Source organism: Canis lupus, chromosome 30, assembly GCF_003254725.2.
Source record: "Canis lupus dingo isolate Sandy chromosome 30, ASM325472v2, whole genome shotgun sequence".
NCBI classification, from domain to species: Eukaryota; Metazoa; Chordata; class Mammalia; order Carnivora; family Canidae; genus Canis; species Canis lupus.
Window position 1 is genome coordinate 11,851,714 of NC_064272.1, and position 25,274 is coordinate 11,876,987.

General features: G+C 41.2%; 1 long non-coding RNA gene across 17 annotated transcripts in view; it reads left to right on the plus strand.

Moving 5' to 3' along the window:
* Positions 1–25,274, plus strand: part of LOC112675999 (uncharacterized) — a 142,843-nt gene that overhangs the window by 59,096 nt on the left and 58,473 nt on the right. The gene's annotated exons all lie outside the window — the stretch shown is intronic.

Genomic DNA, 25,274 nt, shown 5'->3' on the forward strand with positions numbered 1-25,274 from the left:
AAATACTTCATATAAGTAGAATCAGGTAGTATCTGTCCTTCTGTGACTGGATCATATCACTTAGCATAATTTCTTCAAGAGTCACCCATGTTGTAACATATAACAGAATTTCCTACCTTTTTAAGGTTGAATAATATTCCTTTGCATGTATTTAGCATATTCATTCATTCATCCACCCATGGGCATTTGCTTCCACCTTGCTATTATGAATTATACTGCCATGAGCATGGGTGTGCAAATCCCTTCCTTGAAATTCATCTGTTTGTTTTCATTACACCGAACTTTCTTGTATGCCTACCTCTCTGGCTGCCCATTCTCTGCTTTATTAGCTACCCCCCGCCCCCCGCTCTTTATGTGCTAAGTACTTTCAGGAATTTTGTCCATGGGCCTTTCTCACTCCTTTATGTCTTGCTTTAAAAAGCTAATTCAGGGGCGCCTGCACAGCTTAGTCAGGCTGCCGGTTCTTGATTTCAGCTCAGGTCATGTTCTCAGGGTGGTGAGATGAACCCCATGTTGAGCTTTTGGCTCAACGGGGAGTCTGCTTGAGATTCTCTGCCTCTCCCCCTGCTCACATGTGTGTGCTTTTCAAATAAATAAATAAATAAATAAATAAATAAATAAATAAATAAATAAGGGAACCCTGGGTGGCGCAGCAGTTTAGCGTCTGCCTTTGGCCCAGGGCGCGATCCTGGAGACCCGGGATCGAATCCCACGTCGGGCTCCCAGTGCATGGAGCCTGCTTCTCCCTCTGCCTATGTCTCTGCCTCTCTCTCTCTCTGTGTGACTATCATAAATAAATAAAAATTTAAAAATAAATAAATAAATAAATAAATTCTTCTAAAAAATAAAAAAGCTAATTCACAGGCTTTCATTGTTCTTCTAAGCTTCTGGAGCAATATTTCTAATGGTTTGCCAAATATTTCCACCTGCATATTCCAGTGGTATCTCAAACAAAATGTGTCTAAAGTCAAATTCAAATTAACATGCATTTAGTGCTTTTCTATTCTGTTGGCTCTAAGTAATGTTGTAGGTATGCAGAGATAAATAATTTCACACTTCCCTTCCCAAATACGCTCCTTATCCTGCACTCTCTGTTTTGTAAATATTATCACCATTCCCAGTTACCCTGGGAAAGGCCTCTTGGCCACCACCTCACATCTCTTTCCTCTCCATGTCCAGTTGACTCTCCCAAACATCTACTTCCTCTGCCTCCTCGTTCTTTCACCCCCGGATCATCACAGCTGCTTCCTAACTGACCTTCAGTCCAGCTGTCACACCACTGCCACTAGCATGCCCTTTCTGAAACACAAATCTGGTCATGCAGGTCTTGCTTACGATGCTCAGTGACTCTCCATTGCTTAGAGTAAAATTCTGAGCTCCTGGGCACAGGAGGCCCCAGAGGACACGACGCCTTTATTCCTTTCCTGTATGTCCTTTCGTCATCCTAGACTCCTTATTTTCTAGGAACTTCATATTATGCTGCTGTTTTCAAAATGCTTAGGCTCACTCAAGCTTCCTAGCCATCCCTCATGTTTTCTCTGCCAAAGATGCCCCCAGGTTCTCTCCCGCCCTCCGTGTCCTCTTAGCAAACTTCCTCCCCGTCAGCTCCTTCTTCCCAACTCTCAGCAGCCAAAGCTTCTACCATGATTTCCCTGGAGATCTGCTTCTAGATCTCCAACCAGAGGTAGCGTGGAGTAGCGGAAACAAGCGCAGACTTAAAGCCAGCGGCCTGGGACTTCAAATCCTCACACTGCCATCTGCTGGTGGTGCCAGTTTTGTCTCTTCAAATATTTCGGTCCTCCTGACCTGGCTGGGTGGCTGTGAGGCTGAGGAATAACATCCCATCTCTGCAGTACTGCGGAGAAAGTGCTGGAAAAAAGATAAATCACTTATCCCCTTGTAAAATCCACTTAAATATATAAGCATCACCTCAAAGGCCATTTTTACTTATTTTCACAGCAATTCCTCCTCTAGACATGTCTCTTTGTATCATTATCATTCTTTCAGTCATCCAGGCTGAAGACCTATCATACTGGATTTTCCCTTATTTTTCATCTGTCCATATTTAACAGGCTACTATCCTGCCATTTTTCTTTCCTTCCTCCACCATCCTGGTCTTATATTTCAGAATTTCATTGTCCTAAATACACTTTACCAGCATCACTTCCTTGTGCCAAAATCCTCAGTGGGTCCATATTAGCTATGAAAAAAAGTCTAAATTCCGTAGTATATTTTAGAACCTTCCATGTCTGGCCATACAGTTGCCAGATTGATCAAATAAAAATATACAAAGTTTTTATTTTTAGGTAAATAATTTTTGTATGTAAATATATCACATGCAATACTTAGAATGAAATTATACTAATAATTTATTTGCTGTTTATCTGAAATTCTAATTTAACCAGGCATCTTATATTTTATCTGGCAAACCCTTCCGGTCCTAACTTGTCTCTCTTTGGTCCTATAACTCAATACTCTCTGTGAATGTCGGCTACTCATGATCTGTCCTTAGGTTTGCTTTGTAGCTTTGCTTGTAGCTTGTATTTTGGCCTCAGGTACCCAAGGAGAAGAAGTATAGCCTTTGGAATCAGAAATATGTCATTTTGAACCTCAGCTTTCTTGCTACCAACCCTATGATTTGGACAACTAATTGAACTTTCCTAACCTCAGTTTTCACATCTGTAAAATGTGAGTCCTAATACTCCCACATGAGAGAGAGGTTTCAAGGACTGCAAACCTAGGACAGTCGAGATATACTTTATGTATTCAACATGTTAATTCATTATCATTGTTGCTAGGGTTTCTGTGGAGCAGACCTTTGGCAGCTCTTTGGGTCCTCAGTTGTACTTCTGGCCATGATTTGTAAGAAGCAATGTGGTCTAGGTTAAGTTGCAAGTCACAGAGGCTGGAGTGGAAGTAAGGGTGATCTCTCCTGGGTGACCTGCCTTTCCAGGTCATATTCTGTGCCTGGCAGTAGGAAGGAAGCAAGCTATGCCCCAGCGGGGATCTGGGGGCAGGAAGCCGAGGGCACTTGCCAACACTGGGAGCCATGCCTGCCTCCACTGGCTCAACCCTACAAACCTCTCTTCATCTTATTCCCTTCTCAACCTATATTCTATTACTTTCCTTGTTTGTTTACTTATTGCCAAATGTTATCAAAAAGTAGTCATGTTTACTGTTTTAATTTCTTCATGTAATGTTCAGTTTACACTCTAGTAGGTCTTTTGAAATAGTACTTTCAACTGTCTTCAGTCACCTTCTTATTGCCAGATTCAGACTATTTATTGACAATCTTTGAAACTGCTGAGCACTTGTCTTCATGATGTTTACAATTAGAAATCTAGGTGAAGGGAAATATTCTTATAGTTTGAAAATCAAATCAAATTTATTTTCAACAAAGTTAATTTATCAATTTCAAAAATATCTAAAAAAATAACTAAAAGAAATGTCAGCCTTTTTCTTTTCTTTTTTTTTCTTTTCTTTCCTTCTTTCTTTCTTTCTTTTTTAATTAATGAGAGCTAAGTTGAAGAACATATAGTAATTTTCTGCCCAGGACAAGCAGCTGAGGACAATCTCAGGCTTTTTCCTGCAGGAACAGTCTCTTTACTATACAGACTAAAATATTTGCATCCCGAGATCAGATTGAGTCCCAAAGAGGATGAAATTAGAGGCTGAGCCTTATATTCCCTGTCCCTTCTCCCAAAGTCACCATTCACATGAGTCTCTGCCCAGCACATCCCAAATACAAATACCCAAAGAGTAGTGAGGGAGGGAACTTTTTTCTAGCTTAAGTCTCTCTATTTGGAAACACGAAGACCGAACATAAGTGTTATCCCTCAAAAGCCTTATTTTGAGGAACCTTCTGTTTTTCAGGTGTTAGTGGGTTCCCCAGGAACTCCTCATTTATCTTGGTGTGCACTGAGCCATGCAGTTACCTGGGAATTAATTCCCTTTCTAGTCCTACCATCCACTGAGACCAAATGTGCTATTTCTTACTGCAGGTGTGAATGCTCTTAGAGTTGATGCTGCTTCTTTACTATCTGCATGTATTGTCAACTCTCAGGCAAGCAACTCTGTGCCACATTTAGAGTCAGAACCACTGGGTCATCTCCTCCAGACCAATCCCCACCTGGTAAAGGCCTTCTTCTTTCCTATTTCTCAGTCCACATGGAAAACCTTTTCCATTCTGCTTGGGCAATACCTGGGTCTTAGTCTACAGCATGACTCAAAAATGAGTCATTTTTTGGTATTTCAGTCTGACCAGGGAATAATTTCCATATTCCCTGCTTCCATCTGCCTGTGCTGGGCCACCAACAGCAACTAGGGGAGTCCTCCCAGATCCCAGCTAGCTCTTCCTCTCCTTTGGAACTGGTCTTTCTCCCTTGCCCTTCTGCCAGCCATCTCCCCACTAGCATTCAGTCATCACATTTTAATTAGGTTTCATATATTTTAAAAGTTTTCACAACTAAATTTATAAATGAGGAAGGTAATGCTTAGAGAGGCAAAGATGTTTACCTAAGATCAAAAAGCTAAGACGTGGAGGACCCAGGACTTACACACCCTCTGACAACACAAGTTATGTCCTGCATCTCACTCAGTGAGGCATTCAAGGCTCCACACTCCTTGGTTTCTAGTCTCTTCCCTACCACATCCCTCTGTCCTCCTGATGCTGTAGTTAGTGCTCTGATTCACCAATACTCTCATTCCTCCACCTTTGTCCATGGTACTTCTTTTTTAAATTTATTTTTTATTTTTTAAAAATATTTTATTTATTTATTGATGATAGAGAGAGAGAAGCAGAGACACAGGCAGAGGGAGAGGGAGAGAAGCAGGCTCCATGCAAGGAGCCTGATGCAGGACTCGATCCCCAGTCTCTAGGATCACACCCCGGGGCTGAAGGCGGCGCCAAACCGCTGGGATACCGGGGCTGCCCTGTCCATGGTACTTCTTAAGTGTCAAAGGACATCTTCTCATTCCTCATCAGTAGAAATCTTATTCCATTTTTAAAGCTTACTTAGCTCAAATATAAATTACTATATTAGATAGAACTGCAAAAGACTTAGGAAAAATAACATTGAAGTTAGTAAAATCATGAATGAACATCGACTTTTTAACCAAATTCTACGGTGTTAAAAAAAAAAAAAAAAAGAGACGATACATCATGCAGCTTTAAGAGGACAATTTGGGGCCATGGAAGGAAGGATCACATGAAACCATGAATGTTAAACTAATGGAACATTTTGGGATGCCTGGGTGGCTCAGTGGTTGAGTGTAGCCTGTGGCTCAGGTCGTGATCCAGGAGTCCTGGGATGGAGTCCTGCATCAGACTCCCCACGGGGAGCCTGCTTCTCCCTCTGCCTATGTCTCTGTCTCTCTCGTGAATAAATACGTAAAATCTTTTTTTAAAAAAATAGAACATGTTATTCAAGGGATGATAAACCTGAAAGATCAGCAACTGACATTTATTGAGCCTTAGCTCCACGCCAGTCCTAAGAAGTAAAAGGAAGAGCTCACTGTTTAACTGGAGGCACATGTGCTTACATACACAATTACAATACAAAGTGATATGTCCTGTAATTTGGTATAATAAGAGCTGTGGGTGGGTCTGGCTAAAGAATCAAGGCAAGCTTTATAGGTGATGCTATACTTTGTTCTAGCGAAGGAATAGGAATTTTGCTGGTAGGTAAGTGGCAGCAGGGACAGAAAGATCTTCTAGGCAGATCAAGCACAGTATACAAGCATGGCAACATGAGAGTATGAAGTTTTCATTTGATACTTCTAGAGCAAAGGTAAATGTGCGCATATGGGCAAGTCATGCATGTGTATGTGTGTGTGAGTGTGAGATAGTCATGAAGTGTAGGTAAGTGAAGAGTTCTAGAAAATAAAGCTAGGAGGGTCATGTAAGGTTTTTTTTTAATTTTTATTTATTTATGATAGTCACAGAGAGAGAGAGAGAGAGAGAGGTAGAGACACAGGCAGATGGAGAAGCAGGCTCCATGCACCGGGAGCCCAACGTGGGATTCGATCCCGGGTCTCCAGGATCGCGCCCTGGGCCAAAGACAGGCGCCAAACCGCTGCGCCACCCAAGGATCCCCTCATGTAAGGTTTTTTTTTTTTTTTTTTTTTTTTTTTTTTTTTTTTTTTTTTTTTTTTTTTTATTGGTGTTCAATTTACTAACATACAGAATAACACCCAGTGCCCGTCACCCATTCACTCCCACCCCCCGCCCTCCTCCCCTTCTACCACCCCTAGTTCGTTTCCCAGAGTTAGCAGTCTTTATGTTCTGTCTCCCTTTCTGATATTTCCCACCCATTTCTTCTCCCTTCCCTTATTTTCCCTTTCACTATTATTTATATTCCCCAAATGAATGAGAACATATAATGTTTGTCCTTCTCCGACTGACTTACTTCACTCAGCATAATACCCTCCAGTTCCATCCACGTTGAAGCAAATGGTGGGTATTTGTCATTTCTAATAGCTGAGTAATATTCCATTGTATACATAAACCACATCTTCTTTATCCATTCATCTTTCGTTGGACACCGAGGCTCCTTCCACAGTTTGGCTATCGTGGCCATTGCTGCTAGAAACATCGGGGTGCAGGTGTCCCAGCGTTTCATTGCATTTGTATCTTTGGGGTAAATCCCCAACAGTGCAATTGCTGGGTCGTAGGGCAGGTATATTTTTAACTGTTTGAGGAACCTCCACACAGTTTTCCACAGTGGCTGCACCAGTTCACATTCCCACCAACAGTGTAAGAGGGTTCCCTTTTCTCCACATCCTCTCCAACATTTGTTGTTTCCTGCCTTGTTAATTTTTCCCATTCTCACTGGTGTGAGGTGGTATCTCATTGTGGTTTTGATTTGTATTTCCCTGATGGCAAGTGATGCAGAGCATTTTCTCATGTGCATGTTGGCCATGTCTATGTCTTCTTCTGTGAGATTTCTGTTCATGTCTTTTGCCCATTTCATGATTGGATTGTTTGTTTCTTTGGTGTTGAGTTTAATAAGTTCTTTATAGATCTTGGAAACTAGCCCTTTATCTGATATGTCATTTGCAAATATCTTCTCCCATTCTGTAGGTTGTCTTTGAGTTTTGTTGACTGTATCCTTTGCTGTGCAAAAGCTTCTTATCTTGATGAAGTCCCAATAGTTCATTTTTGCTTTTGTTTCTTTTGCCTTCGTGGATGTATCTTGCAAGAAGTTACTATGGCCGAGTTCAAAAAGGGTGTTGCCTGTGTTCTTCTCTAGGATTTTGATGGAATCTTGTCTCACATTTAGATCTTTCATCCATTTTGAGTTTATCTTTGTGTATGGTGAAAGAGAGTGGTCTAGTTTCATTCTTCTGCATGTGGATGTCCAATTTTCCCAGCACCATTTATTGAAGAGACTGTCTTTCTTCCAATGGATAGTCTTTCCTCCTTTATCGAATATTAGTTGCCCATAAAGTTCAGGGTCCACTTCTGGATTCTCTATTCTGTTCCACTGATCTATGTGTCTGTTTTTGTGCCAGTACCACACTGTCTTGATGACCACAGCTTTGTAGTACAACCTGAAATCTGGCATTGTGATGCCCCCAGATATGGTTTTCTTTTTTAAAATTCCCCTGGCTATTCGGGGTCTTTTCTGATTCCACACAAATCTTAAAATAATTTGTTCTAACTCTCTGAAGAAAGTCCATGGTATTTTGATAGGGATTGCATTAAACGTGTATATTGCCCTGGGTAACATTGACATTTTCACAATATTAATTCTGCCAATCCATGAGCATGGAATATTTTTCCATCTCTTTGTGTCTTCCTCAATTTCTTTCAGAAGTGTTCTATAGTTTTGAGGGTATAGATCCTTTACATCTTTGGTGAGGTTTATTCCTAGGTATCTTATGCTTTTGGGTGCAATTGTAAATGGGATTGACTCCTTAATTTCTCTTTCTTCAGTCTCATTGTTAGTGTATAGAAATGCCACTGACTTCTGGGCATTGATTTTGTATCCTGCCACGCTACCGAATTGCTGTATGAGTTCTAGCAATCTTGGGGTGGAGACTTTTGGGTTTTCTATGTAGAGTATCATGTCATCGGCGAAGAGGGAGAGTTTGACTTCTTCTTTGCCAATTTGAATGCCTTTAATGTCTTTTTGTTGTCTGATTGCTGAGGCTAGGACTTCCAGTACTATGTTGAATAGCAGTGGTGAGAGTGGACATCCCTGTCTTGTTCCTGATCTTAGGGGAAAGGCTCCCAGTGCTTCCCCATTGAGAATGATATTTGCTGTGGGCTTTTCATAGATGGCTTTTAAGATGTCGAGGAATGTTCCCTCTATCCCTACACTCTGAAGAGTTTTGATCAGGAATGGATGCTGTATTTTGTCAAATGCTTTCTCTGCATCCAATGAGAGGATCATATGGTTCTTGGTTTTTCTCTTGCTGATATGATGAATCACATTGATTGTTTTACGGGTGTTGAACCAGCCTTGTGTCCCAGGGATAAATCCTACTTGGTCAGGGTGAATAATTTTCTTAATGTACTGTTGGATCCTATTGGCCAGTATCTTGTTGAGAATTTTTGCATCCATGTTCATCAGGGATATTGGTCTGTAATTCTCCTTTTTGGCGGGGTCTTTGTCTGGCTTTGGAATTAAGGTGATGCTGGCTTCATAGAACGAATTTGGAAGTACTCCATCTCTTTCTATCTTTCCAAACAGCTTTAGGAGAATAGGTATGGTTTCTTCTTTAAACGTTTGATAAAATTCTCCTGGGAAGCCATCTGGCCCTGGACTCTTGTGTCTTGGGAGGTTTTTGATGACTGCTTCAATTTCCTCCCTGGTTATTGGCCTGTTCAGGTTTTCTATTTCTTCCTGTTCCAGTTTTGGTAGTTTGTGGCTTTCCAGGAATGCGTCCATTTCTTCTAGATTGCCTAATTTATTGGCGTATAGCTGTTCATAATAGGTTTTTAAAATCGTTTGTATTTCCTTGGTGTTGGTAGTGATCTCTCCTTTCTCATTCATGATTTTATTAATTTGAGTCTTCTCTCTCTTCTTTTTAATAAGGCTGGCTAATGGTTTATCTATCTTATTAATTCTTTCAAAGAACCAACTCCTGGTTCTGTTGATCTGTTCCACAGTTCTTCTGGTCTCAATTTCGTTGAGTTCTGCTCGAATCTTTATTAGCTCCCTTCTTCTCTTGGGTGTAGGATCTATTTGCTGTTTTTTCTCTAGCTCCTTTATGTGTAAGGTTAGCTTTTGTATTTGAGTTCTTTCCAGTTTTTGAATGGATGCTTGTATTGCGATGTATTTCCCCCTTAGGACTGCTTTGCTGCATCCCAAAGATTTTGAACGGTTGTATCTTCATTCTCATTAGTTTCCATGAATCTTTTTAATTCTTCCTTAATTTCCTGGTTGACCCTTTTATCTTTTAGCAGGATGGTCCTTAACCTCCATGTGTTTGAGGTCCTTCCAAACTTCTTGTTGTGATTTAGTTCTAATTTCAAGGCATTATGGTCCGAGAATATGCAGGGGACAATCCCAATCTTTTGGTATCGGTTCAGACCCGATTTGTGACCCAATATGTGGTCTATTCTGGAGAAAGTTCCATGTGCGCTTGAGAAGAATGTGTATTCAGTTGAGTTTGGATGTAAAGTTCTGTAGATATCTGTGAAATCCATCTGGTCCAGTGTATCATTTAAAGCTCTCGTTTCTTTGGAGATGTTTTGCTTAGAAGACCTATCGAGTATAGAAAGAGCTAGATTGAAGTCACCAAGTATAAGTGTATTATTATCTAAGTATTTCTTCACTTTGGTTAATAATTGATTTATATATTTGGCAGCTCCCACATTTGGAGCATATATATTGAGGATTGTTAAGTCCTCTTGTTGAATAGATCCTTTAAGTATGATATAGTGTCCCTCTTCATCTCTCACTACAGTCTTTGGGGTAAATTTTAGTTTATCTGATATAAGGATGGCTACCCCTGCTTTCTTTTGAGGACCATTCGAATGGTAAATGGTTCTCCAACCTTTTATTTTCAGGCTGTAGGTGTCCTTCTGTCTAAAATGAGTCTCTTGTAGACAGCAAATAGATGGGTCCTGCTTTTTTATCCAGTCTGAAACCCTGCGCCTTTTGATGGGGTCATTAAGCCCGTTCACATTCAGAGTTACTATTGAGAGATATGAGTTTAGTGTCATCATGATATCTATTCAGTCTTTGTTTTTGTGGACTGTTCCACTGAACTTCTTCTTAAAGGGGAATTTTAAGAGGCCCCCTTAAAATTTCTTGCAGAGCTGGTTTGGAGGGTCACATATTCTTTTAGTTGCTGCCTGTCTTGGAAGCTCTTTATCTCTCCTTCCATTTTGAATGAGAGCCTTGCTGGATAAAGTATTCTTGGTTGCATGTTCTTTTCATTTAGGACCCTGAATATATCCTGCCAGCCCTTTCTGGCCTGCCAGGTCTCTGTGGAGAGGTCTGCTGTTACCCTAATACTCCTCCCCATAAAAGTCAGGGATTTCTTGTCTCTTGCTGCTTTAAGGATCTTCTCCTTATCTTTGGAATTTGCAAGCTTCACAATTAAATGTCGAGGTGTTGAACGGTTTTTATTGATTTTAGGGGGGGATCTCTCTATTTCCTGGATCTGAATGCCTGTTTCCCTTCCCAGATTAGGAAAGTTTTCAGCTAGAATTTGTTCAAATACATATTCTGGCCCTCTGTCCCTTTCGGCGCCCTCGGGAACCCCAATTAAACGTAGGTTTTTCTTCCTCAGGCTGTCGTTTATTTCCCTTAATCTATCTTCATGGTCTTTTAATTGTTTGTCTCTTTTTTCCTCAGTTTCCCTCTTTGCTGTCAACTTGTCTTCTATGTCACTCACTCGTTCTTCCACCTCGTTAACCCTCGTCGTTAGGACTTCTAGTTTGGATTGCATCTCATTCAATTGGTTTTTAATTTCTGCCTGATTAGCTCTAAATTCTGCAGTCATGAAGTCTCTTGAGTCCTTTATACTTTTTCTAGAGCCACCAGTAGCTGTATAATAGTGCTTCTGAATTGGCTTTCTGACATTGAATTGTAATCCAGATTTTGTAACTCTGTGGGAGAGAGGACTGTTTCTGATTCTTTCTTTTGAGGTGAGGTTTTCCTTCTAGTCATTTTGCTCAGTGCAGAGTGGCCAAAAGCAAGTTGTATTGGGAAAAAGAGAAAAAGAGAGGAGAGAAAGAAGGAAAGAAAAGAGAAAGAGAAAAAAAAAGGGGGAGGAAAAAGAAAAAAAAACGAAAAAAAAAGAAAAAAAAAAAAGAAGAAAAAGAGAAAGAAAAAGAAAGGAGAAAAAAAGGGGGTGGGGGAAGGAAACAAATCAAAAAGCAAAACAAAACAAAAACAAAAACAAAAACAAAAATAAACAAACAAAAAAAGAACCACCGGGGAGTATCTTCTGATTCTGTGTACTTTAAGTCCCTTGGCTTCTCCTGGAAGTTGTCCGTCCAGCTGGTGTTCTGGGGGAGGGGCCTGTTGTGCTGATTTTCAGGTGTGAGCAGTTGGGGGAGCTGCTGTGCCCCTGCCTGGTGCAGGGCTCGGTGGGGGTTGTTTACCCCGTGAGGCCGCAGGAGGAACAGCCCCAGTGGCGGGGCGGCTCTGGAAACCTGGATTCAGCTCCGGCAGGAACTCCGTCTGCAGGGCCTGGAGGCTCCGGGCGGGGCCGCTGATCTGCTCAGCTGGGGCAGGAGCGTCCTCGCTGTCCTGGGCCCTCCCGGCCTCTGCCTGTCCCGGGGGAGGCGGGATCCTGGGCTGTGTCCCGGCGCCCTGTGCTCCGGAGCCTGCGCTGGTGGATTCGCGCTCCCGGGCCGCGCAGCCCCCTCCGCGGAGCTGCCGCCCGAGCCCCTCCGAGCTGCTCCTGGAACCGCGCAGCCCCCTCCGCACGGAGCCTCTTCTTCTGCCCGAGCCCCTCCGAGCTGCTCCCGGGGCCGCGCAGCCCCCTCCGCGGAGCCGCCGCCCGAGCCCCTCCGAGCTGCTCCGGGTCCCGCCGTGCGCGCTGCAGCCCTTAGGGAGCTCGGCGCACTCTCCTGGGCGCGCAGTTGCTGTTACTGTCCCCGGGAGCCCGAGGGCCTCCTCGCCCTCCTGGTCCTGCTCCACCTCCCCACGAGCCCCTTTCCGCCCGGGAAGGTCGGTGCAGCTCCTGCTCCTCCGGGACGGGGCTCTCCTGTCCTGGGGACACTCGCCCCGGCCTCAGCCCGGCTCCTCGCGGGGCCCCTCCCCCTTGGAGGCCTTTGTTTCTTTATTTCTTTTTCCCCCGTCTTCCTACCTTGATAGATGCGCGAACTCTTCTCACTGTAGCATTCCAGCTGGTCTCTCTTTAAATCTCAGGCCGAATTCATAGATTTTCAGGATAATTTGAAGGTTTTCTAGGTAGTTTGGTGGAGACAGGTGATTTGGAGACCCTACTCCTCCGCCATCTTGCTCCTCCCCCCTCATGTAAGGTTTTAACATGAAAAGTTGATGTGAAATGTTAATGAGTTTCGCTTTTTCTCTATAACTTTGAATAGCTGTGTGATCAGATTTTCTTTTTGGAAAGATCATCTTGGCTGTAGTGTGGATGGTGAATGAAAGATAGTCGAGTCTAGAAGTAGAAATTCCAACAAGAAGGCTACTGTAGTAGTTCAAGTGAGAGATGATGAGGGCTGGTGTGGAAGACACTGTGGTGCCCTGCCCAGGTCTCCTTTCACCAAGTGGAAGTCCCCATTCCCAGCAGTGACTATGGATACTGATAACTCACAGCTGCCCCTTTCTTCAGAGAATCACCCACAACTGACTGCAGCTACTATGTCTGGAAAACAATCTGTGATGCCCCTCTGCCAACCACTGCCCTTGGTTGATGACTGCTAGAAGAGTAGAAGAGATTGGCCCTCGTGCCTTATGGGGGCATAATTCTGCTAGCATAATTCTGCTGTATGGTTAATGCTTTAAGTCCTTTACCTGTGGATCAAGCCAGGCAAGACTTTACCTGAGACTACATGCTTGTCAGGTTACTTTCCTTTCCCTAGTCTGTTTCTCTCCCTCAAATTTTTTTTTTAACTCATTCCCTCAAGAGATCACATGCACCCAATATCCTCTTTTGGACTCTCTAGGGAACCAGACCTAAGACAGCAAGTATTAACTGTTTATAAGGATGGAGATGCCTGATACACTGAACCAAGTAGAATTAGTATGATTGACTGCTTGGATGAATGAGAATGTAGTGTAAGGGGAGGAAAAATCCTGAAATGTTCTCTATTTCTGGCTTGAAACTAAGGGGGTACTATTCATTCACTGAAATATAGGAGAATGGTTCTGGGGTGGGTGAGGGTGGAGATAAGTAATTCAGTTTTGGACAGGCTGGGTTGGAGATACCTGTGGGACACCCAGGACATTCAGGAAGAGATAAAGAAGGCCATTGGAGTTTATAGAGTTCAGAATAGGAAATCAGAACTGGAGATGTAGATTTGGGAGTCAACAGCAAATAAATGACAGTCACATTAGAGGTATTATGTTCATTGTCCTGGCTCTATACTGGGAAAGTTATAGGATGCTATCCTATTGAATTTCCAATTTAATTTCAGGGAAGGCAATCTAGTTCTCCAGTTTAATCTTTTTGGTCCATTGTTAGAATTCTGAGCTGGATAATCTTTACCTGGCCTTTTTTTTTTAATTCTTCTGTTCTTATTGTGGCTCTGTGTCATCATAAGTGCCAAATGTAGCAAAAGAATACTATAAAAATAACCATTTTGTTCAACGTGATTATAGTTACATTACTGAGGTATATTATGCCCAAATGAACATGCAGAGTGTTTCTTATTAAGAGCCAGAATTAACTGTTTGCCTAAGGTTCCATAATGAAGGCCATTAACATCCTGAATCTGAAGGCAGAACAATTTTTACCCAATCATCAGTAAACATTAAGCCTCAGTCTCTATTCTCTCTCCATCAAAAGTAGAGAGACCTGAGGATACCTACCTCAACTTTTAAGATGGAGACCCACAAAAGAAATTACTTGGCAAAGAATCAACTAAATTGCAACAAAGCCTGAAGAGTGAGTTTCCCAACAGGGGCAGAGAGTTAAGTATGAAGCATGGGAGAAGACAGGAAAGTAATTCTCCTAGTACATCTTCCAGAGTTCCTTATTGGTGTAATCTGAAGTAGAAAAGAAAAAATACCTTTTTTACTCACTTAGCCATTGCTGAAGTCTTCCCCATATTGACACAATTTTGTTGCTCTATATTAATTTAACCACTGTGTTCCTCTGTCTTTTCATTTCATTTAGAGCATTCTCTAAAGGGCACCATCATTTTCTAGTCCTTAAGTAGAAAGAGTTTAGTGTTTAAGTGGACCACTGTACCTAAGACTGTACCATTCCTTACTCAGACTACCTTTTTATTAGCAAAGCTAGCTGAGTTCCTTCTCTATAATTTACCAAGATCTTTATTAGAAAATGTTTAGTCTTGTTAACTGTATCTTAATAATGAAAATTTACTGAACAGTAATATAGGAGACTGTCCATGGACCTTACCTGAACTTATATTTGAAATGATAAATATTATATCAAATATTTAAAATTTTTGTTTCTGGTCATTCTATAAATTAGATGATGTAATGTGGTATAGTGAATAATAGAACTTGTGGAGAAAAGCCCTGTTTCGGGAAATTTTGACAGTGAAGTGAGATTTATGTGGCTACTCTATCATCTGAAAGGTACATATAAGGGATGCCTGGTGGCTCAGTGGTTAAGCCTCTGCCTTCACACTCAGGGCCTGATCCCAGGGTCCTGGGATCAAGTCCCACATTGCTTCCCCTCGGAGAGCCTGCTTCACCCTCTGCCTATGTATGTCTCTGCCTCTCTCTATGTCTTTCATGAATAAATAAATAAAATCTTTAACAACAACGACAACAACAAAGGTACATATATACTTAATGGGCAAAGTTTTTTCCCTTCCCCCTACATTTGCATAACTGCTATATAGCTCCTTAAATATTAATAGAGAAACAAAAATACTATTTATTTACAAACCCCTAAGGAATATCCATGCTCCTTTTCAGGATACCTGGCACTCTGACTCCTGTGTGACACGTTCTCTTGAAATAAACATAATACTATGCTTTAGTTTTAGAGAGCTAGATTTTTCCCATTTTATTTTATTTAAAATATTTTATTTATTCATGTGAGAGAGAATGAGAGAAAGATAGGCAGAGAGAGAAGCAGGCTCCACTCAGGGATGTGGGACTCGATCCCAGGACTCCAGGATCACACCCTGGGCCAAAGGCAGGCGCTTAACGGCTGAGTCACCCAGGCGTCCCATCCCATTTTAATAAGAGATCATTTAGTAGTTTTTTCCTCTTAGTATTTGAGCAAGTCACGTTTAAAGAATGATTTCTGAAGGATATCCATATACTGTAGGTACACGTAATGAATCCATCTTATCCTCCAATTCACCAAACTCAGAAAACATAACACCAAAACAAAGAATTTCTTGGTTTTCCTTCCCATCCTCACCCTTCCTCCTCCATGTCTTATAAATCTGACTCAGAAGAGATAAGCCTCAAAAATTTGCTTCTTGAGTGGCAGCGGGATTTGTCCTAGGGACCCAAAAGCAGTTGTTACAGTGGGTTTGGTTTAGTGGAGTCCAACTACCTGGTTCTAATCTACCTGCCCGTTAAGAGCTGCAATTATAGCTGATCTTGAGGAAGATACTTAGCTTCTCTGTAACTTAATTTCCTCATTTGTAAAGCGAGGATAATATATATATGTGTACCTTACAGAGAAATGAGCTAATTTTTGCAAAGCATCTCTAACAGTTGCTGTCGCTCAGTAAGTTTGGAGCATTAGCCACCATCAGTACTATCATGCAGCTCAGTCCATGGCTCCGAATCAGTTTGCTGGATTCTAGAAATCTGGCCAACACACAATAAACAAGGAGGAAATTTGGAGAGGAAGGCCCGGCTTCCTAATTCGGCCTATTTAAAGCAAATCTGGGCGCAATGAAAAACAGGACGGATCCTAGAAACGCCAAACAGACTGAAAAGGTGGAAGAGGTAGAGCTAAGCCGCGCACCACCCTGGCAGCAACGAGACCAGCCCCCGCCGCCAGACTCCGAGGCGGAAAGGAGCCCTTCCGGGGACAGGCGGAGGCGGCCCGCACTGCCCGGCGGGTAGGGAAGAACTACCGGGCCCGGGAGGCGCACGTGGGTCCAATCGCCCTCGGGCTCCACCTTCAGGGGGCGGGAAAATGGGGACGTCACGCGCCTTGGGCGGGGCCTCCGCGCAGCCCCGCCCCTCGGCCGTCAATCCTGTGGCGGTAGGCGAGCCGCCGGCGCCTAGACGAAGGTGAGAGCGGGAAAAGAGCGTGGACCCGGCGGGGGTAGAAACGGGAAAGCGGTGGGATATGAACATCAGAGATGAGAGATAGGAAGCAATGGGGAAGAAAGTTAGGGTGGGAGCATGAGAGGGGCCGAAGAAACGGGGACCGGGAGGGAGAGCTGTGGGGGGAGCGGCGCGGTGAGGAGGCCCAAGGACGAGGAGTGTGCAGGCGGTGCGCTGACTGGGTAAAGGGAAGAATAGCGTGACCCCCCCGCCCCGAGTATGGGATATCCGAGGGGTTCACCCGAGTGGGGCCGTCAAGCAGAGCCTGGCAGTGTGTTGAGAGTCCGCTGTCGCCTGGGCCCGTCGGATCCCCGAGTTAGCCGCCCCTTTAGTATCAAACTGACGCAAGGAGATTGATTCGAGAGCAGAGGTGACCTCTGAGGCCTTGAAGAGGTGACTGATACAGAGTTTTCCTTAGCCCTTCTCAGGCAGGATTGGGCCTAAACAACCAGATCAGCAGATTCATCTTCTAAATTACTGCAAAATCACCTGCACATCCTCCACTATGAGAAGGGCATCTCTCTTCTTTCCTCTGCCTTTATAGGACACCAGGCATTTTGATTCCTGTGACACATTCTCTTGACATGAACTTCCTTTTTTTTTTTTTTTTTTTTTTTAAGATTTTATTTGTTTATTCATGAGAGACACACAGAGAAAGAGGCAGAGACACAGGCAGAGGGAGAAGCAGGCTCCATGCAGGGAGCCCGACGCGGGACTCGATCCCAGCTCTCCAGGATCACGCCCTGGACTGAAGGTGGCGCTAAACCTCTGAGCCACCCGGGCTGCCCCTCATGAACTTCCTGAAGACCGTTTCAGCTGAATTATCTTCTGCCTTTCTGTTAACATTTCTTTCATTGACTTTCAAGTTAGACTATTTTCTGTAGTAATACCTCCTTCCATCCCACCTCTACACAAAACAAAACAAAACAAAACGAAAACTCTATCCTTGATCTCTAGACTTGTAGACTGGTAAAGCAGGAATGGGGCTTTTGAAATAATCTAGTAGGGAAGCCTCATTTTTAGGTAAAAAAAACAAAACCCTGAGACTCAGAAAGAGTACAAGTGACATGTGTTAAGACCTTAGTAAGTATCAGATACTTACCGTTCTTATACAGTCTTCAAAAACCTAGGCTGTAGGTACTTTCATTCTCTTTTTACAAATGAAAAGACAGACTAGGAGTGATTAACCTAATATGTGATAGAATTGGGATTTGAACCCAGGAAATCTGATTTAAAACCCAGCTGCTTAATAATTGAGTAAAAAGAAATACTAGATAAGTGGTAGGACTGTAATTCCAGTTCAGTGGAGTGCTCCCCCCCCCCCCCTTTAATCACACCACAGTTTCCATTAAGTCTAAAGCCCTTTATTTTTTTTGCAAGTTCAGTTATCGGTACTGTATATGAATGGCATGTAAATCAACTTCACTACCTTAAGTTCATTCCCTCAGTTTGGTTCTATAAAACACTTCAGTTTCAAGAAAAAAATATATTTTGGAGTATATATTCCCTAACTGCTAAGTTAGGGAATGCTGACTTTACAGCTCTGACCATAGTAGTAGATTTTGCCATGGCTACTGTGGAACAGGCAATCAGGCAGGGGTGGGAGGAAGTTGATAAATAAAGCTGGAAATTATTGGAATGACAGTTGTTAACACTTCAGGGTTTATTCTATTAACTTTCCCCTCAACTCAAGGCCTCCAAATTTTAGGAGGAGCTCTAAATCTATAAATAAATATCTTATACTTTAGATACTAACTTCTGCTTACTCATATCATGAAGCTGGAGCTGGTCATCTTCCTCTTATCATTTTTCCTGCCTGTGCAACTGTTGACACAATGAGCAGCCCATAATTTCTGGCATCTCATGAAATTATGCAATAATCTCAAATCCTTATCATGTAGAATTTGCCTCTTCCACACTATTCATTGCCTTTTTATAGTTTATCTTTTTTTTTCTTATAAAATAAAAAGATTTTATTTTTAAGTAGTCTCTACTCCCAACGTGGGGCTTGAGCTTAACAACCCTGAGATGAAGAATCACATGTTTGACCAACTGAGCCAGCCCCCAATTTATCATTTTTTCTGTTTATAACTAGTTTATCTTTCCAAGAACAACCCTCAGTCATGAAATAGTCCTCTAATACTGTATTTTAATCCCCAGAAATTGGCATGATGTATCTTATATATTATATATATTTCTTTTGAATTGTATAATACCTAAATTAATGTTTATTGTAAAAAATTAAAATGACAAATATATAGAATAAATGAGGAAACTTCTTTTACCCTATACTTCCAATCTCACTCATTTTCCTGAAATAATGCTGTTGAGAACTTAATGGTAGGCAAGCATCGCTGGGTATTCCCCCAATACAAAGGGAAAAAAAAGGAGGAAAGCACTTAGGAACCAGGAAGAGAATTTCCCATTCCTCCTGCAGTGGCCCTCTAGCACCCCCTACTGATATAGCTTAGAGTTGAATCAGTTGGCAAAGGAAAAATGCTATATGCAGAATCACAACAGGGCTATGAAGGATACATTTGGAGCTGAGGGCAGTAAATTGATAACTGGAACAGATACACAACTAACTTTTTTTTACTTCTTAGAGAATTTTCCATATTGATACATATAGATCTTACTCTTTTTGATGATTGTATAATTCCATGTGTCTTCATTTCATTTGTGGACATTAGGTTATTTCCAGTTTTTCACTACGAAATGGTGAATATCCTTATACATATCACTTTGTATGTATGGCAACTATATCTTTCGGATTGATTTTTAGAAGTGAAATTGCTGGATCACAGGATATACATTCTGTTTTAGACTTTGGTAGTTATGCTACAAATTGATTTTCATGTATGTGATAATGCTGGTTTAGTCAAATTTTCACCAAAATGGATATTATAAACCTTCCCTTTTTTGCCATGCTGATGAGCAGAAAATGATACTATTATTTTAATTTGTATTTTCTTGTTTCTTAAAGAGACTGAGCATCTTTTCATATGTTTTCAGCCCTTTGTTTTTCTGTCATTCTGTGAACATTGTTTTTTTTTTAATTACAAAAGTAATTTTTGTAATAATTTAATGTCAGAGTATATAAAGGAAAAATGATGATGGTTAACACATAATGAATGATAATTATGTGCCAGGCACTGTTCTAGGACTTTACTTATGTTAACTTAAGCACAATCTCCCAGCCATTACCATCTGAGATAACTGCTGTTTACTGTTGGGTGTGCAGTCTTCTAGATTTTTTTCCTAGGCTACACACACATAGAATCTTGTTCCTTGGGGCTTCTTTTTTACTTTGGTCTCACAAAAATGGAAACCTTTCCCATATATTGCTTTACAATATGCTTTTTGCCCACTTAGTTATGTTTTGGAGCTCTTCTAAACCAATATAGAAAAATTTATTCACCCTTTTTAACGTCCTCATAATATTTCATTGTATGGTTACCATAAATTATCCATTCCTATACTAGTGAGTATTTATTTTGAATCAATTATTTTGCTAAGATAATCAATGCTGCAATGAACATTTGTATGTGTATCTTTATACAGTCATTAATTTAAATTTTCAATTTTTTCTGAGAATAAAATGTTAGAATACTGCTGGGGCATCTGAGTGGTTCAGTTGGTTAAGATCCAACTCTTGATTTTGGCTCAGGGTCCTGGGATCGAGCCTCAGGAGCCTCACCTCACGTTGGGCCTGCACTCAGCAGGAGTCTGCTGGAGATTCTGTCTCCTTCTCCTGCTTCCCCTCCCCCCATGAGCACTCACACATGCACACTCTTTCTCTAAAATAAATAAATCTTTTTTGGAAAAAGTTAGATTACAACTTCATAAATCCTCAGACTTTCTTGTTGGCCTCTCTCTCTCCCTCTGCTCCTCCCCAGCTCGTGCTCACTCGCTCACTTGCTCACTCTCTTTCAAATAAATAAAATCTTAAAAAATATAGCCTGTTAGGTATTCACTATCTTCCTACCCTACATTACATCTCTGTAAGTCCTGATCCTTAGTGCAATGGTTTTTCTTTTCTAGTTTACTCAGTAACCACTTTCAAACCAATCTGAGCTCTTTCAAATTCCCTAGGTTCTCAGAAAAGCAAGGTTCTTCCCTACTGTCTCTATGCCACTTAGGTTTATTGCTCGTTAGTATCTTAGTGAACTTAAAATGATAATCACATGTTTCACCTGTCCAACCAGCATTCCCAGAGCTCTACTAATTAGAAAATTCTTTCATTTGCTTTTTTCTGATTATATACACTCTGCTCCCTTTTTTAGAACTAAGAATGTTCAGATGCATCATTGCTTCAGAGGAGAAAATCTGTTTTATGCCTCCTTGTTTTGTTTTTGCTCTGTATTTGTATTTGTTTGTTTCACTATTTTTTGTTTGTTTTTCTGTCTCACTTCTAAGGCTTTTTTGATAGGTCCTTCAGCATCTCCTCTATTCTTTTAAAAATTGAGGCAAGATTCATATAACAAAATTAACCATTTTAAAGTATACAATTCAGTGACATTTGAAACATTCATGATGTTAAATCACCACCTCTATCAAGTTCCAAAATGTTTTCATTACCCCAAAAGAAAACCCTGTATTCATGGTCACTCCTCACTCTTCACTCCAAGTGAAGTCCCTGGCTACCACCAAATCACTTTCTATCTCTATAGATTTACCTATTCTGGATATTTCATGTAAGTAAAATCATATAAAAAGTGGCGTTTAGGGTCAGATTTCTTCCACTAAGCCTAGTGTTTTTGAGGTTCTTCCACATTGTAGCATATATCAATACTTCATTCCTTCTTATGACTAAAATTCCACCATTGGTGTATACCACAATTTGTTTATCTATCCATTTATCTATTAAAGGACATTTAGACTGTTTCTACCTTTCACTATTGTGAGTAATGCTGGTATGATTATATGCATGGATATATATTTGAGCCCCTGTTTTCAAAGCTTCTGGATATTTACCTAAGAGTGGGATTGCTGGGTCACATGGTAAGTCTGTTTAACTTTTTGAGGAACCATCAAACTGTTTTTCATAGCAGTTGCCCTGTGTTACATTTCCACCAGCAGTATGCAAGGGTTCCAATGTCCTCCTATCCTCATCAACACTTATTTTCCATTTTAAAAATAGTCATACTAGTGGGCTTAGAGTTGTATCTCATTGTGGTTTTCCTTTGTATTTCCCTAATGATGAGTGATGTTGAGCATCTCTTCCTGTGCTTGTTGGCCATTGGTATAACTTCTTTGAAGAAATGTCTATTGAAGTTCTTTGCACATTTTTTTTTAAGATTTTATTTCTTCATGAGAGACACAGGAGAGAGAGAGAGAGAGAGGCAGAGACACAGGCAGAGGGAGAAGCAGGCTCCATGCAGGGAGCCTGACATGGGACTCGATCCTGGGTCTCCAAGATCACACCCTGGGCTGAAGGTGGCGCTAAACCACTGAACCACCCAGGCTGCCCTCTTTGCACATTTTTACTTTGAGTTGCATATCTTTTTGTGGTTGAGTTGTAACAGTTCTTCATATATTCTGAGCACTAGATCCTTTATCAGATACATGATTTGCAATTTTTTTTCTTCTATTCTGTGGGTCATCTTTTCGGTTTTTTCTTTCTTCCTCTCTCTCTCTCTCTCTCTCTCTCTCTCTTTTTTATTTTTGTACTGCTATTTATTTTTGTGAAGAGGTAAATCATACACTTTGCAATGAAATCCCAAAGGAGACCTCATATCCCCGTGGGACACAGTACCCCCAGAGTAGATCCTTAAGGCATGACACAGGCCTGGTTCTTTTTTTTTTTTTTTTTAAAGATTTTATTTTTTTACTCATGAGAGACACAGAGAAAGAGAGAGAGACAGACACAGACAGAGTGTCTCCCATACTGGGAGCCTGGCTGGGACTCTGTCTCAGGTCTTCAGGATCAGGCTCTGGGCTGAAGGTGGAGCCAAACCGCTGAGTCACCAGGGCTGCCCAGGCCTGATTCTTTAGCCCTATTAGGGCTTATTTTTTCATTTTCTTGATAATATCCTTTGATGCACAAAAGTTTTTAATTTTGATGATGTCGAATTTATCTTTGTTGTGGTTGCTTGTGTTTTTGATGTCATATCTAAGAATCCATTCAGAATCCAAAATCATGAAGGTTTACCTATAGGTTTTTTTCCAAAGAGTTTTATAGTTTTAGCTTTTACATTTTGGTTGTTGATCCATTTTGAGTTAATCTTTTGTATATTGTATGAGATAGGAATATGAATATCCAGTTGTGCTAGCACCATTTATTGAAGAAACTATTCTTTTCTTATTGAGTGGTCTGGGAATCCTTGTTGAAAATCAATTGCCCATAGATGTATGGGTTTATTTCTGGATTTTCAGTTATATTTCATTGGATTTTATCCTTATGCCAGTACCACACAGATTTTAAAGTACAGTAGTCATGTAGTTAAGTTTTGCATTTAGGAAGGGAGTCCTCCAACTTTGTTCTTTCTCAGTATTGTTTTGGCTAATTAAGGCCTATTACAAATCCCTATGAATTTTAGAAGATTGACTTTTCTGTTTCTTTAAAAAAACTTGTTTTTTTAGTATTGTCTCTTCCTCCTTCAGTTTATCCTTCCAGCTGATACCACAGTTTCCTATAAAGATTTTATTTACTTATTCATGAGAGACACAGAGAGAGGCAGAGACACAGGCAGAGAGAGAAGCAGGCTCCCTGCTGAGGACCTGATGGGGATCCCAGGACTCCGGGATCACTGAGCTGAAGGGCAGACATTCAACTGCTGAGCCACCCAGGCGTCCCAAGATGTACATTTCTTATCATGTTAATAGTCCCTCAAATTTTGCCTCTTCCTTGAAGTTCCTCAAATTGATTACTGAAAAGAAAAACCAATTACCTTTTTTCTCCTAATACATTTAGACATGAAATTCCTGAGTTGCACTTGCTTCAATATCATTCCCACCTATGTTATTCTTGCTTTAATGAAAATGCACTTAAAATAACAGAATTTAGAATTAGAGGGGACTTTAGGAATATAATGCAGATTCCTATTTAAATATGATCAACTGAACACATTCATTTATCTCTGCTGCTTATCCAAAGTCCTCTAAAGAGACAATAAGCTCAAATGCATAATTTGGTGGTGAGCAGATGACAGCAACCACATTTTGGAAGTTATAAAGCAGGTACAAGTGTGGGGGCTGATTTTGCAGAGTAGTAGTTCACTAAGCTCTTAGTAAGGGAAATAGAGCAAGCCAATTTTCAGAACCCCTAGGGGAGCTTAAATGTTGGAGGTACTAGATACCTCTGACAGAGGGAGTATGAGTGAGAAAAAAATATGAGGCATCGCTGAGGACAGAGATACTGTACTGAAAATGGGAATTAAACAAAAGGCAATATTAGATGGCAAGATCTATCAGCCCCTGCTTCCAACTCAGCTCTGAGGATACTGGCAACCAGGCTTACTCCATTCCCTCCTTCATCCACAGCTGATTGGATAATTTCTCACTAGGAAAACTTTCCAGCCCAAGAGGGGCAAAATCCTGCAATTCTAAAAAAATCCTCCTCCGTTGACCAGCCCAACCTCCTACCCTACCTCATCCCTGCTAAGGCCTCACTCCGACAGCCAAGGCTTGCCCTCAGACAATCAAGGAAAGCCTCCAGCAGAAGAGAAACCAAAATGAACAAAAAGGAACTCAGAGAAAATAGAGGCTATGAAATTGGTAGGAGAACTTGTTTTAAAAACCCTATTGCCTATCCTTGTAGATATCCTTGTCCCACAAAGGAAAGAACACATTCAAAAGGAACATTCAGAAGGAAAAAAATGTGTTTGTAAATTGAAAATAGTATAGTAGAAATGAAAAATTCAACAAAAAGGATGGAAAATAAGGTGAGGAAATGCCTGAAAACTGTAACCAGCTATACTCACACAACTTACTGTTACCTTTATAGAACTTCTATTTCAATCTTGTTGGCAGTATAACTTTACTATTACAGGGAACTCCTTCACAGGGCAATGAAGATGTAAATAACTGCTCTGGGAGTTTCATTCCCTAGGAAGCTTATTTAAAATGAGAATCAAACTGGTTAGCTCACCAATAGCATTAGTTTATTCCTGAAGACTCCCAGATCCTGGGGCACTTGGGTAGCTCAGTTAGGCCTCTGCCTTCAGCTCAGGTCATGATCCCAAAGTCCTGGAATCAGCCCCCAGTCTGGCTTCCTGCTCAGTGAGGAGTCTACTTCTCCCTCTCCCTCCACCCCTTCCTCCAGGTTGCGCTCTCTCTAGCTCTATCAAATAAAATCTTAAAAAAAAAAAAGTCTCTTTGATCCCTCATCTCAAAATCCTTGCTTGCTGTGTCCTCCATCCCTGAACTATTATCTTTGTTCAATCTTAATCAAGTGGTAGCATTGAAAGACCTGCCTTAAACCAGACTTCAAAACCTCACAAATATCTCAACTTTGCCTTTCTCCGTCTGAGAGGCTACTAGTAGGCTGTCAAGTTAGTAGGAATAAACTCAGTTTTGTTTTATCAGCAAGTTTTTCAGCCATATTTTGGTAAACCCAAAATCATCACTTCTTAAAAAGTAGTGCAAAAAACCCCACAGGGGCACTTGGGTGGCTCAGTGGTTGAGCATCTGCCTTTGGCTCAGGTCATGATCCCGGGGTCCCAGGAAGGAGTCTTGCATCAGGCTCCCTACAGGGAGCCTGCTTCTCCCTCTGCCTATGCCTCTGCCTCTCTTTGTGTGTCTCTCATGAGTAAGTAAATGAAATCATTTTTTTTAAAAACCCACAAAAAAGCAGAGGGGAAAGTGGGAGAAAAGGGATAAAAAAGTTAAAAAAGATCAATTCAGGAGGTTTAATATCCAAGTTACAGGAATTCCAAACAAAATGAGAACAGGGAAAATGATGAAAAAAATATC